The sequence below is a fragment of the Hylobates moloch genome, unplaced genomic scaffold, assembly GCF_009828535.3.
Source record: "Hylobates moloch isolate HMO894 unplaced genomic scaffold, HMol_V3 SCAFFOLD_13, whole genome shotgun sequence".
In the NCBI taxonomy this organism is placed as follows: domain Eukaryota; kingdom Metazoa; phylum Chordata; class Mammalia; order Primates; family Hylobatidae; genus Hylobates; species Hylobates moloch.
The window spans coordinates 98,463,309-98,477,719 of NW_026652288.1; the positions used below are offsets into that span (position 1 = coordinate 98,463,309).

Consider the following 14,411-nt stretch of genomic DNA (forward strand, 5'->3'; position numbering starts at 1 on the left):
TATGAATGGTTTTTTAAATGTTTATGAATTACTCTATATTTTCTAAGCCTTCGACTTTTATTACATATGACTACTATAATCTTGAAAAAATAGGGCAAACTTTTAAAACATTTTGTTAAAAAATTTTATTTTGAGATAATTTTATCTTATTTTATTTTTGTTTTTTATTTTTTTGAAATGGAATCTTATTCTGTCACCCAGGCTGAAGTGTAGTGGCGTGATCTTGGCTTGCTGCAACCTCTGCCTCCTGGGTTCAAGTGATTCTCCTGCCTCAGCCTCCCGAGTAGCTGGGATTACAGGTGCCCACCACCATGCCCAGCTAATTTTTTTTTTTCATATCTTTAGTAGAGACAGGGTTTCACCATGTTGGCCAGGCTGGTCTCGAACTCCTGACCTCAGGCGATCCACCTGCCTTGGCTTCCCAAAGTGCTGGGATTACAGGTGTGAGCCACCATGCCCAACCTAATTTTGAGATAATTTTAAATACACATGCAGGTGTAAGAAACAATACAGAGATATCTCATATACCCTTTACTCAGTATCCACCCATGGTAGCGTCTTGCAAAACTCTAGTACAATATTACATCCGGAGTATTAACTTTGATGCAGTGAAGATACGGAACATTTCACTACCACAGGAGCCTTTGTGCTGTCCTTTTAGCCACATCCTCATCCCTCTCATGTCATCCCCTACTTACCTCCGGCAACTACCAATCTGTTCTCTATTTTTATAATTTTGTCATTTCAAAAATGCTATATAAATGGAATCATGCTGTATATAATCTTTTGGGATTGGCTTTTCTCACTCAGTGCAATTTCCTGGAAAGTCATCCAGGTAGTCACCATAGATCAATATATTTTTCTTTTTATTGTTGAGTAATATTCTATGATATGGGCATACCAGAATTTGTTTAAACATTCACCTATTGAAAGACGTCGGGGTTGTTTCCAGTTATGGGATATTACAAAGGTGCTTGTTACAGATTGAATCTTGCTCTCCTAAAATGTTGAATTCTTAGCCCCCAGTACCTCAGAAAGTGACCCTATTTTGAGGTGGGGTCTTTGCAGAGGTACTCACATTAAAATACAGTCATTAATGTAGGCCATTATTCGATATGAGTGGTGTCCTTATGAACCCGGCCGCCCCGTCTGCGATGTGAGGAGTGCCTCTGCCCGGCTGCTGTGCAACCTTCCAAGTGTGAAGTGACGGCCTTCGTTGTAGAATGAATGAAGACACTGGCACTGATTATATAACACCTTGGCAGCTATCTCAAGTCGTTGATGGTGGAGGTATTGGAATTATAGCAGAAAACAAACACACAAATTTGACTAAAGGCGATTTTGTGACTTCTTTCTATTGGCCCTGGCAAACCAAGGGGTTATTCTGGATGGAAACAGCCTTAAAAAGGTGATATATATATGAACGTATCTGATTTTTTTCCCCATATAATCCTTACTTTGTGCATTGGATATTCATTTGTGTTTGTAATCATGGAAAAATAAAAACATATATAAAAAGAAACAAAAAGATGTGTTTCCTAGAGAATATACAGCCTTATGACACTGTAGTGATGTTTTTATAATTTTCTAAGTAGATTTTTTATATTAACAAATTCATATACAGAAAAAATAAAGTGTTACAAAAAAAAAAGAAAAGGTCAAATTTAGAGACGGCCATGTACACCGAGAGACTGCCATGTGAAAATGAAGTCAGAGATTGGGGCAATGCTTCTTCAAGCCAAGGGACACCGATTCCCAGGAAACCTCCAGAAGTGAGGTGAGAGGCATGGAGCAGATCCTCTCTCACAACACTCAGAAGAAAGCAACTCTGCTGATACCTTGGTTTTGGGCATCCAGTCTCCAAAAGAGTGAGACAATAAATATCTGCTGTTTAAGCCACTCTGCAGTACTTTGTTAATGGCAGCACTAGCAAACTAATATAGTGCCATAAACTTCTGTGTATAGGAGGTTTTTATACAGGCACAAATCCTCATTTCTTTGGAATAAATGGCCAGGAGTGCAATTGCTGGGTCATAGGGTAGCTGCATATTAAGTTAAAAGAAAATAGCCTGTTTTCCAGAACGACTGTACTTCTTTACATTCCCAGACCAATGTAAAGGATGGCTCAAATTCTTGGCATTCTCACTAAAGTTTGATGTTGTCACTATGTTTTTATTTTAGCCATTCCACTGGATATATATTGGTATCTCATTATGATATTATTTTGCATTTCTCTAATGGCTAATGATGATGGACTTCTTTTCATGAGCTTGTTTGTTTCTACTGTTGGGTCGTGACGGTTTTTATATATTCTGAATAGCAGTTCTTTGCTATGTATGTACTTTGCTTATATTTTCCCAGTTTATAGCTTGTCTTACCCTCCCGTTAATAGAGGCGTTTTGTGGATCAAAAGTTTGTAATTTTGATGAAATCTGCTTTATCACTTGTATCTTTTTATGGATCATGCCTTCAGTGTCAATTCTAAGAATTCTTTGCCTAGCTAACAATATGCCAGAGTAATTTCTATATTTATTATAAAATGTTTTTAGCTTTGTAATTTACATTTGAGTCCATGATTCACTTTGAGTTAATTTTTATATAAAGTGTGAGGATTATGTCACGGTTCACTGTTTGTCTATAGAAGTCCAATTACTCTAGCACCATTTATTGAAAAGGCTACCTTTTTTCCATTGGATTGTTTTTGTACCTTTGTCAAAAATCAGTTAGGCTTATGTGTGTGAGTCTGTTTTTGGGTTCCCTAACCTGTTCCATTGATCTATGTGTCTATTCCTCCACCAAATACCACACTGTGTTGATTAAGCCTTCATATCAGGTAGAGTGATTTCCCCCACTTTCTTCTTCTTTTTTCTCCTGTCAATCTCTGTTTTTATTTTTAAATAAGAATTGATGTATTTAGTTCACTTATATTTAACGTAATTATTGATCTCTTAAGGTTAAGTTTTTCCCTTAATTTTATGGTTTGGGTTTATTCTATTTTTTGTGTTTCTTCGTTTTCTTTTTTTTCTGTCATTCTCTGTGTTATGTGAACACTGTTTTAGCATTTCATTTTGACTTTTTCCTACCTTTTGGAGTGTTATCTCTTTATACAGCATTTTTGGTGGTTGCTCTTAATTTTTCATTATATATACATAGCTTATCACTGTTTACTCGTATCATCATTTCACCAGTTTATTTTTTTATTTTTATTTTTATTATTTTTTCTTTTAGAGACAGAGTCTTGCTCCGTCGCCCAGGCTGGAGTGCGGTGGTGCTATCTTGGCTCAGTGCAAGCCCTGCCTCCCAGGATCATGTCATTCTCCTGCCTCAGCCTCCTGAGTAGCTGGGACTACAGGTGCCTGCCACCATGCCCGGCTAATTTTTGTATTTTTAGTAGAGGTGGGGTTTCACCGTGGTAGCCAGGATGGTCTCGATCTCCTGACCTCGTGATCTGCCTGCCTCAGCCTCCCAAAGTGCTGCAATTACAGGCGTGAGCATTTTGCCAGTTTAAATGAAGTGTATAAACTTTACTTTCTTTTGCATTTCTTATTTATAACATAGTATCATTATAAGATAATATTCTTAAATATTTCCTCTATATACGTTTAACTCCACATTAGACAGTGTTATAATTTTTTCTTCAATCATCATAGTTAGGAAAACTCAAGATGAAGAGGAAAGTCTATTTTATTTGTTTATATTTTTGCTTATTATTTACTTTCTTTTTTCTGATGTTCCAAGAGTTTTTAAAAAAATTATTTCTTTTCTGTTTAAAGAACTTTCTTAGCCATTCTGCTATGATAAATTTTCTGCTGACAAATTATCTTGATTTTTTTGCATCTGAAAATGTCTTGACTTCCCTTCATTCCTAAATAATATTTTCACTGGCTAATAGATTACCATTTGATAGTTTTTTTTTTTTTGTAAAGCACATGGAAAAATGTTATGTCACTTTCTTCTGGCCTTAATGATTTCTGATGAGAAATCCACTGTTATTTGATTTTTTTTCTTATATAGGTATCGTTTTCACTGTTTCTTCATCACTTTCATTTTTTTTTCTTTTGAGAACTTCAACTATAATGTGTCTTGGTATGAATTTCTTTGTTTGTTTTTTTTTTTTTTCTCTTTGTGATTCATCCAGTCTTTGGATCTGCAGATTTATGGAAATTTTTTGGCCAAATTTGAGGAGTTTGAGTTATTTCATTAAGTACATTTTCAGCTCCCCAGTTTTCCTCCTCTAATTCTGGCACTTCAATGACACAAATGTTATGTCTTTTGTTATATTTCCACAGGAAGTGAGACTTTGTTCCTATTTTTCTTAGCCTATTGTTTTCTCTGTTGTTCAAATTGAGTAATTTCTACTGTTCTTAAAATTCAATAATTATTATGTCTCCTCCATCTTGCTGTTGAATCCATCACTGAGTTTTTTATTTCAGTTATTACATTTTTAAGTTCTAATATTTCCATTTCATCTTTAAAATATTTTATATTTCTTGCGGAGAAATATTTATTTGCTAGGATTTTCTGTTATTTTTTCATTTGTTTCAATTGTGTTAATAATTGTTCATTAAAGCATTTTTATGATAGCTGCTTTACAATATTAGTCAGATAATTCTAATGTCACTGACATCTTAGTGTTGGCTTCTATTGATTGTGTTTTTTTCTTTTCCATTCAGTTCAAGACCTTCCTGGTACTGGCATGAATGTTTTAAATTGAAATCTGGACATTTTGGGCATTATGTTATGAAAAACTGGATCTTACTAATAACTTTCTGTTTTAGCTTGTTCTTTCTGACACTACTTAGGTAGGGAAAGAGGAGGACACTGTCTTGTTACCAACTTGGCCTCCATTGACACACAATAGAGTGGGTTCCTCCTTACTGCTGAGTTGAGAGTTCCAGCTTCCTACTGGGAGCCTCTGCTGATACCTGCTTAGCTGGAAGAGGTGAGTGCTAGGTTACTGATGTCCACGTGGTCTTCACTTCCCACACGGGATGGTGGTGATGGTGGTGGCAGTCTCAGGACCATGGGAAGTGGTGAAAGCCCTAAGTCTGTACTAGGCCCTATTTGATAGGACTTCAGAAGGGAATAAGAGAGTGTTTCATTTCTGCTTAGTGGATGTGGAAGTCCAGGCTCTCCCTGTGGTTTTGACTGACATTGAGTGGGTGGGAGAAATTGTCCTTGCCCTGTAGCAATGGAAGATTTGGCTGCTAACTTGGCCGTCTCAGACACTCCGCCTGCAAGGGGCTCATTACAGCCAGGTGAGGGTGGAATTCTAGGTTCCTCCTTGGCCTTTGCTGGTGTACGTGAAAAGAGGCATAAGTTTTCTTCTGTGAAGTCTGGGTAGAATAGGGTGGTTATTGTCAAAAGTATTTCTGTTTTGCTAGGCTCCCCCTTTCCTGGCCCTTTGGCTAGAGAGCTGACTTTGGTGAGACTTTATTTATTTGTCTGGGCCCATTCGGTGTTTCTGGGTTTCCATCTTCTGCACTGCAAAGTTTGAGTTATGTGAGATGAAAAGAGAACTCGCCACCGTGTTGTCTCTTGTATCCTAAGGTCCCTAGACTATCTACCTTCTTCTCTCTGCCTTTCAGACAAGGTGTTTATTTCATGTATGTGTTCAGGGGTTTTAGTTGTGCTTAGCAGGAGAGATAAGAAAAAAACAACATTGACTCCGTATTATTGTAATAAATGTTTCTAACATCTTATTTTAAAATACTATTAGACATTAAAGAGTTACAAAAATAGTACAAGAAATGTCTGAATATAATTTATCCATAGTTCCCCCAAATAGTTAACATTTTAGCATCTTTGCTTTATATTTATTCATTCATTCTTTATTTATTTATTTCTATCTAATCTTATTGAGCACTCTCAGAGTAAGTCGCAAACTCTAAGAACTTCAGTGTGTACGTTCAAAAAACAAGAATAGGCCGGGTGCAATGGCTCATGCCTGTTATCCCAGCACTTTGGGAGGCTGAGGCGGGAGGATCACCTGAGGTCAGGAGTTTGAGACCAGCCTGGCCAATGTGGTGAAACCCTGTCTTTACTAAAAATACAAAAATTAACTGGGCATGGTGGCACGTGCCTGTAATCCAAACTACTCAGGAGATTGAGGCAGGAGAATCGCTTGAACCCAGGAGGCGGAGGTTGCAGTGAGCCAAGATCACGCCACTGCACTCCAGCTTGGGTAACAGAGCAAGACTCTGTCTTACAAAAACAAAAACAAAAACAAAAATGAAAAACAAGAATATTCTTTTTTAAGAATAAAATGCTTTTATTAATCACAACATGCAATTGACGTGGCATCTTATTAGAATTAAACCAAGATTAATACTGGTGTTATGAAATTTACCTTTCTCACCTCCATTCCAAAGGAAAATATTACATATTAGGGCTTGTCTTAATCTTATGGACTGATTTCGGTAAAAACTATTTTAAATAGTCAATAGCAATTAACATATATTCTCAAACTGTGCTCAGAAGCAGTTAAAAAGGCAACTATAAAATCTGTAATGATAACAACCAGCAGGATTAGGATCGTTCTGTTAAACATTAGGAGCCACATCGCTATTTTAGCTGTTACATCAGTGCACCTTTTTCACTAGTAAGGCAGCTGCTTACTAGGGGTGCCATGCTGATTAGCAAGTTTCTTCTTAAGTAAAAGACACTTGATTGATCAAGACTCAAGTGAGTTTTCTTTTTCAATGTTGCTTTCTTTTGGAGCAGAAACAAAAACCTTTGTCTTTGATATGTAAGGAGTCAGATATGAAATACAGCTGTTATAATCTTCTAAATCACAGTTAAACAGGGGCACAGAATTATTATAAGTCTTTGAAATATTTTGTTATTAAAATAACAAAACTTCTGAATAATTTCTCAAAGTAACTTTCCATTTTGGTACATGACTTTATAAACATCGCACATTAGATAAGTATTTTAGCAGTTTCTTCTATCAAATACACTTTGCCCTCAGTAAGGTTTAGAGTATGATTTCAAACAATTTCTACATATAAGCATCTTTAAATAAGCTTTGTTTTCACTGAACTGACTATTTTCACTTATGTGCCTGTGAAAGTTAATTTGAGCATACATACATACGTGTATACACACACACACACACACACACATATATATACTGGCATACATATGTGTATACATGTGTGTTTTCTAAGTAAGTTACTTTTACCATTAGAATAAAACTGGACACAACAGGGACAACTCTGTGAGAAATAGTGTGGTCTTCCTTGGAAACCCTTCTTTAGGTTGAGGAGGGCAGGTACAGTTTGCTGAAGGATGTGATGAGGCTGTAGTAAGTCTTCTCATCATCTTTTAATTCTGTTTCCAAGTCTCACCACCACCGCTACGTGCACATCTGCTTCCTCAGCAGCACCGGTCTCTTGAGTAACATCTGTCAGAAACAAAATGTTGTTGGTTGAGCCCCCAGTGCAGTCTGCAATCCTTTGATAACTTTCACTCTCTACTTTGTGTCCAATCTTGGTATCAAAAGGACCATCAACAAGCTCAAAAATCTTTCCCTTTGCAGACTGCCCGAATAACAGTTTCTGTGCCTCTACACTCCCCGAGGAATAGATATACACCTTCATTCCAGCCTCTTTCCACTTCCTGACTGCTGGAAACACATCTGCAAAGAACTGTGCTTTCATGGGCCGAGCTGTGAATGCTGCCCTTCACGTGTGGTCCTGCAGCTGTTTGAACATGGTGGTCTTTCCTTCCAGGGACATCTGCCAGCACACCTTATCTACCACGGCCTGGATCATCTGTTGCTGATCATCCACTCCATTCCCAGGCCACATATCTTCCTCCTGCAGGGATAGGAACAGCCCCATCCTCTTCAGCCTGTTTCCTCAAGAGATTGATATCCTGTGGGCACTCCTCTTCTTCCCAATATGTCTGCAGATGCTCTAACATTTTCTTCAATATAAGGAAATAAAATGTCCTTCCATGTCTAATGGGATCAGGTTGACTTTGGTGGGCACCGAAAGCACGACCATTTCCCTACTGGATGCTACTATGGGAATCTGCCTGCCAGTAGGGAGGACGTAGGGCAGCGTAGACTGCGGCCCTGTACAGTTCTGGAGCCAGTGACTGTGTGCAGCCTGGCCTGTGTTGGGAAAGGCCACCTCTGCACACCCGGAACTAGAGAAGGCTGCTGCCCAGAAGCCCTGAATTCATCCAAAAAACAAGAATAGTCTTTTACATAACCAGGGTACAATCATAATCACGGAATTAACTTGAATGCAATATTATTTAATCTTATAGATATTATTCACATTTCATCAATTGGATCACTTATATCTTTCACAGTAAAAGAAAAAAAACTCAAACATTTTATAGGGAAATATGTCCTCTGATGTAGGACCCTGGGGTTTGCTGTATTATTTCAAAGGGAATTCAATCAATTTGCCGATTCATTCTCATTCTCTCTCTCTTTCTATCATTCTCTCTCTCTTTCTCGCATTCTCTCTCTACCAAACCCACTCTGATTTTTGACCATTGTAAGTACCTTATAGTCAAACAGCCTAGAATCTCTCTACCTGTATCTAACTAGATCTCTACCTGTTCCAGTCCTTGTTAGAACAGGAAAACAGTCATGTAAAGCAATGCAGAAATAATAAAGTTTAATACAGAAATTAGGGATTACCTGGGAGAGAACTCAGGAAGGGTATATCCAAAATGTTAGGAAAAAAACCCTGAAACTCTGTAGTGAGTAGTTATAAAATTCATTAGGAAACTGCTGCAATTCTTGATTTTCAGGGAGAGCCCCCGACTGACTATTTTGGTTAGCTGAATAACTTCCTTCTGGTTAGCTATGTGCCTGCCTTGATCTCCCAAGTCCTGCCTTTCAAAATCTCATGTGAGTTCTTCTTATCAGCAAAGTCAAATCTGGAATCATAGAGCAAAGGAGGTTCTGGAGAATCTAGATAGAAAGTTTCCAGTTCAGGCTTCCAAGTTTTTCTGGTGAGTAAGTGGTGCCCTATAGTAGGAGAGAGAGTGGACAGCAAAACATCCGGCTGGCCCAGGAAATCTCTTTCTGGAAAATTATTCAAATAGTTAGAAATACATTGCTAAATTCTGTCACTGGACCCATGTTAGAGATAATTGGATCTCCCTTTCCCACCAGAATGTTGAATTTATTTATTTATTTTTTTGAGATGGAGTCTTGCTCTGTTGCCTGGGTGCAGTGGCGTGAACTCAGCTCACTGCAAGCTCCGCCTCCTGGGTTCACGCCATTCTCCTGCCTCGGCCTCCCGAGTAGCTGGGACTACAGGCCCCCGCCACCATGCCCGGCTAATTTTTTTTGTATTTTTTAGTAGAGACGGGGTTTCACCATGTTAGCCAGGATGGTTTTGATCTCCTGACTTCATGATACGCCCTCCTCGGCCTCCCAAAGTTGAATTTGTTTTTGTTATCATCACTTTCCCCAATGGATTCACCCTAAGATACAATCTAAAGAGGGCTTCTCTTTATTATTGATACTTCTTATTTCTATTAGAAACTCTTGATTTTTTTCATTCCAATTAATTAGTGTTAGTTGAGCTACCATGATTTTTCATGACCTCGATTCTAACCTTGGCCTTAGTTTATTGTTCCACAGAGGATATACTATTCAAGTTGGCCCAATTATGGTGTTTTTCCCGATTTTTTCATTTCTAATGTTTTTCTAATTATTTTTATTTCTAAAAATAGCTCAATTGTATGATACGTCTAGAGCAAACAAATATTGCATCAGTCAGTAAAGATTAGGTTATGCTCTGGTAACAAATCACACCAAAATCTCAGTAATTTTTTTTTTTTTTGAGGCAGAGTTTGGCTGTCACCCAGGCTGGAGTCCAGTGGTGCAATCACTGCTCACTGCAGTCTTAAACTCCTTGGCCCAAATGATTCTCCCACTTAAGCCTCTCAAGTAGCTGGGACTACAGGCACATGCCACCATAACCAGCTAATTTTTTTATTCTTTTGTAAAGACTAGGATTTGCTGTGTTGTCCAGGCTGGTCTTAAACTCCTGGCCTCAAGTGATCCTACTGTCTTGGCCTGCCAAAGTGTTGGGATTATAGGTGTGAGCCACTGCACCTGACCTACAGTAGTGTTTTTTTTTTTTTTTTTGTGACACAATCTTATTTACTGCTCATTCAGTTTCTACTGAAGATCTAGGTGTTTCTACAGGACAACTGTATCCCATGAGCTGGCTCAGTATTTTAAGCTGCTTAAATAGTTTGGTCTCCCCATATAGATACAAGCTTTTACAATTCTTATGGTAGGGGAAGAGCCAAACTAGAGAATCCTGTATCTGCAATGAAATGCTTCCACTCACATTTCATGGTCAAATCAAGTCAAATGGCCATGTCCAACTTCGAGAGGTGGATTAGTGGAATCCTTCATGTACTCAGAAATAGAGAATATCTAGATATTGGTGAACAATTATAATACTTACTCTAAGGACCCCAAAGTCCTATGGACTTCTGACTGACTATTCAGTTGGAGTTAAATGATTAAGGAAGGTAAGTATGATGCCCCTATCATCTTAGAACACATGAGTCAGTACTAAGAAAAATGTTCGCTCTCTCTTTCTGCTTTTGCTATTACTTTGATTACTATGCTTGAGAAAGCCTAACAAAAATGATGCTATTCCTTTACATTTTGCTCAGCATTGTGGATGAGCTATTAGTCTTTTATATAATGTCGCCTCTGAGTTAGAAATTTAGTGTCGAAGCTAATAGTAGGGTACTGTTTATGCAGCTTATCATACAGGGTTGCTGTGAACCTCAAGGGAAATAATGGTTACAAAAGGGCTGGATGTACTTTAATATATTCAACAAATAGTTTAAGGTGTTGTTATTGTTATTTCTTCCATTGAGCTTTCATTAGGAGCATCTCAGGATGACTTTTCAGCTGAAATCAGATTGGCTGATTCTTCAGTGGGCAAAACCCTCATTTTCAGACAATCTAAAGGCCTTTCTTATCAGTAGATTCTCATAAGCATTTATGAGTGTAACAGGATGTAATAGGCCTGGGGTAGAAGGTAAGGGTGTTCAGGACTAGTCTGTGATAAAAATGGGGTTCCAATGGAAAAATAAGGCAGCCTATAGTATAAATGTGAGCCCGCTGAGGTCTGCTGTGTGATTCTCTTTAATAACAGTGTTGAGAGGTGTTAATGAGCATGACACAGGGCACACAGCCATCGAGTGAATTAGTCATAGCTTGATTCTTTTATGTGCCTCGTCTAATGGCAAACATTACCCAGCAATCACAGCAGTATCACTCAGATGGAGCAGAAGGTGTGGAAGGGAGTAATGAGGCTGCCTAAAAACTGTTTTACAGAGCCCTGCACCAATTCACAACAGATAATAGAACTCAGAGCCAGACAGATAATAGAAGCGACAGCCATTTATTGCTAAGAGACTGTCTGAATATTTGTGCATAAAGCAGCCCACTCCAAGTTCTTTAACCACATTTCTTGAGAAAGAGTGGCAAAATGGAAAGCCACGTGTCAGGCTACTTCCATTAGTGTGTTCTAAATAAGTATAAAGAGGAATGAGCAGATACGAAGAAAAAGAACACTGAAAAAGACTGCAGATCCGAAACAGCTTCTGGCTGTTTGAATTCAGCAAATTGGGACGTCTTCTCCATGTGACTAGGACAGAGTATTGGAAAATAATTTTATCCTAAAGTCATTTGATATTTAGGATTGTTGAAAAATATCTTAGTTTACAATTCTTCTTTGATTCCTAAAAGAGAGAATGGCTCACGCAGACCCCATTTTTTTCTTACTTCATACCTAGACTTTGGCACTTTTTTAGTATTGTGGATAGTGAATGGAAACATGTTGTAAAGGTCTAGAAGATGGAATTCATAGTTTTCCATAAGTTTTTTTTTAAAGACCAACAATCTTATCTTTTTCCAAATGATCCCAAAAAGATTTAAAAGGAAATTTAATCATATTACAAAGTATCTCCTAATAGAAAACGAAATTTGGAAACGTGGTTTTTCATATTTTTTCCTTGGCAACCATGTTCTGCTATGGTGCCACATTTTAAGAGGGACATTAACTAGATGACGTGCATTCCAGATAACATGTCTAAAATGGCACTGGAATATAAAACTATATCATTTTAAAATGTTTGAACGGCCTAAAGAATTTAACATAAAGAGGATAGAGAGTGCATAGCTTGGCAATAGTATTCAAATAGCAGATATCTATTCCTCCTGTGAAAGAAGAATTGTATGTTCTGTAGGACTTAAGGGAGTAAAAAAGAAAGACTAAATTAAAGTTAGAGTAGGTCCCTTCACCTGATTACAGGGAATGATTTTGCAGTGTTTAGAGCTGTCCAGAAATTGAATAAGCTGTCTAGAAATTGAATGAACTGCCCAGACCAGTGAGCTCCTTGTCAGTGGATGTGTTCAAGCAGAAGCTAAGTAACCACTTGCTAGAGATATTTTAAAGAAGAGTTAAGATGGAGAGTTGTCTTAATTGATGTGATATCCACTTGAACCCAGGGTGTCTGTGATATTAGTTATTATTAGTCTCCTCAGGGAGGTTCTTGATGCATTGTAACCTGGGGCCCAGGAGATGAGCAAGGATGAATAAATGGTAATTTTAAAGGCTATGTTAGAAATATTTTTTCTTATCTTCTGAAGTCAGAAAGATTTCAAAGTTTATATTATTATGACTGTAAAAGCAAGGTTTATTGTTAAGATAAATAGTAAATTATGATTGCTTGAGTTTTTATACAGCTTTTTGTTTTCCCTAAAGTCAATAGTTGCCTTGTTTATTAATTTTTCTTATTTTTAAGTACATATAACTAATTAGTTTCCAGATGTTCTGTTTTATAAAATACTCTGCATTATTATTTTATACACAGCCAAATGCACTAAGTCATCCATCAAGTGCATGTAGCAATTGGTACCCAACTGTTAGTTATATATCCAACATCCATTGTCCTTTTTTCTTTTACTAATGGGAGCCGCATACAAGCTTAAGGTAACAATATGTCTAGCTTTAGAAATTCATTTCCTAGCCTTTCTTGCAGCAAATATGTCCATAAGATACAGGCTTCTAAAGAAGATGTAAATAGCTGTCTACTGGGGATTTAGCGACAGGTACTTTCCTGTTAAAGGCATTGCCTATTTCTCCTTATTACCACCACCACCACATCCTCCTCTTCATCCTCCTTCTCCTTGTTTTTCCCCCTCTTTTCTGCTCTGTCTTATTCCTTCTTGTCTGAACATACTGATTTTAGGTGGGGGTTGAGCAGCCTTTACATCACATGAGGGAACTCTAAGAATAAAGATATAAGGAGCAGGATTTTAGAGAGAGTGACGGCACTGCAAAAACAGTCCAGCACTTTTAATCTATGGATCTCTGCTTAAAGGTGGGAAAATATCTTTTTAATTTAATGACTTTGGTAAGGCTTGTAAAATATCCAGCCAAATACAACCCTAACTGATACCAATGACATTTCAAATCAGTGTATTTCTCAATAAATTATGTTGATACATGTGTCTAGCTGTGTGGGAAAAAAGGAAGTGAAATCTTTTCTATTTACACCAAAATTAATTCTGTAGGAACTAATAATATCAACGTAAAAATGAGAGATACCATTAAAGTTTTAGAAAAACCTACAACATTTTATAAAATACAATCCTCCATCGTGGAGGGTTTGTCTAAGTATTACTGAAACCACCAAGATAAAATGATCACTAAATATAACCAAATAGCAATGAAAATTTTCTATGCAGATGTCTTAATGAGGCAAGTAATTAATTGGTAAGAAAATTATGACCATACTAAAGCAGGGAGCTAATATCCTTAATATATAAAGAGTTGTTCAATAGCAAAAAGAAAACTGTATCGAAGTTAAAGAAAAATTGTCAAAGGAAACAGACAATTCCAAGAAAAAAGAAAAGCATCTGTGGAAAGCCTCTCACAAAACAGACTAAATAAATAAAATACAATAACAAATAAAAATAATTAAAGTAGCTATAATGAAAGAAGCCAATTAAAATTAAAAACAATATCCTCAGAGAGATATAAAAATATAGAATATTCTGGAAATAAAAATATGATGTTTCATATCTTTAAAAACCAAACAAGAAACAAGAACAACTGGAGAATAAAAAAGAGATTTGGGAGATTAAAAATATGTAATAAAAAGGTCGGAAGAATGGCTGGAATACAGACATAACCGGGAAATTAAAATAAAAAAGACAAAAGACATAGTTAATAGAATAAAGAAGAAAATTGAAAGACTAAACCATATCCTCAAAGAGTCAACTATCAGGAGCTCTGGAAATAAAGACCAGAGTAAACAGTGAAGAAGAAATTACCCAATCAATGATTGAAAAAAGATTCCCAGATCCAAAAGACCTGATTTTTCAGGTTGAAGATGTACAT

General features: G+C 37.1%; 1 pseudogene; it reads right to left on the minus strand.

The window, feature by feature from the left end:
* Nucleotides 1–7,255: 7,255 nt before the first annotated feature.
* On the minus strand, nucleotides 7,256–8,009 carry LOC116480341 (enolase-phosphatase E1-like; annotated as a pseudogene).
* Nucleotides 8,010–14,411: the final 6,402 nt, after the last annotated feature.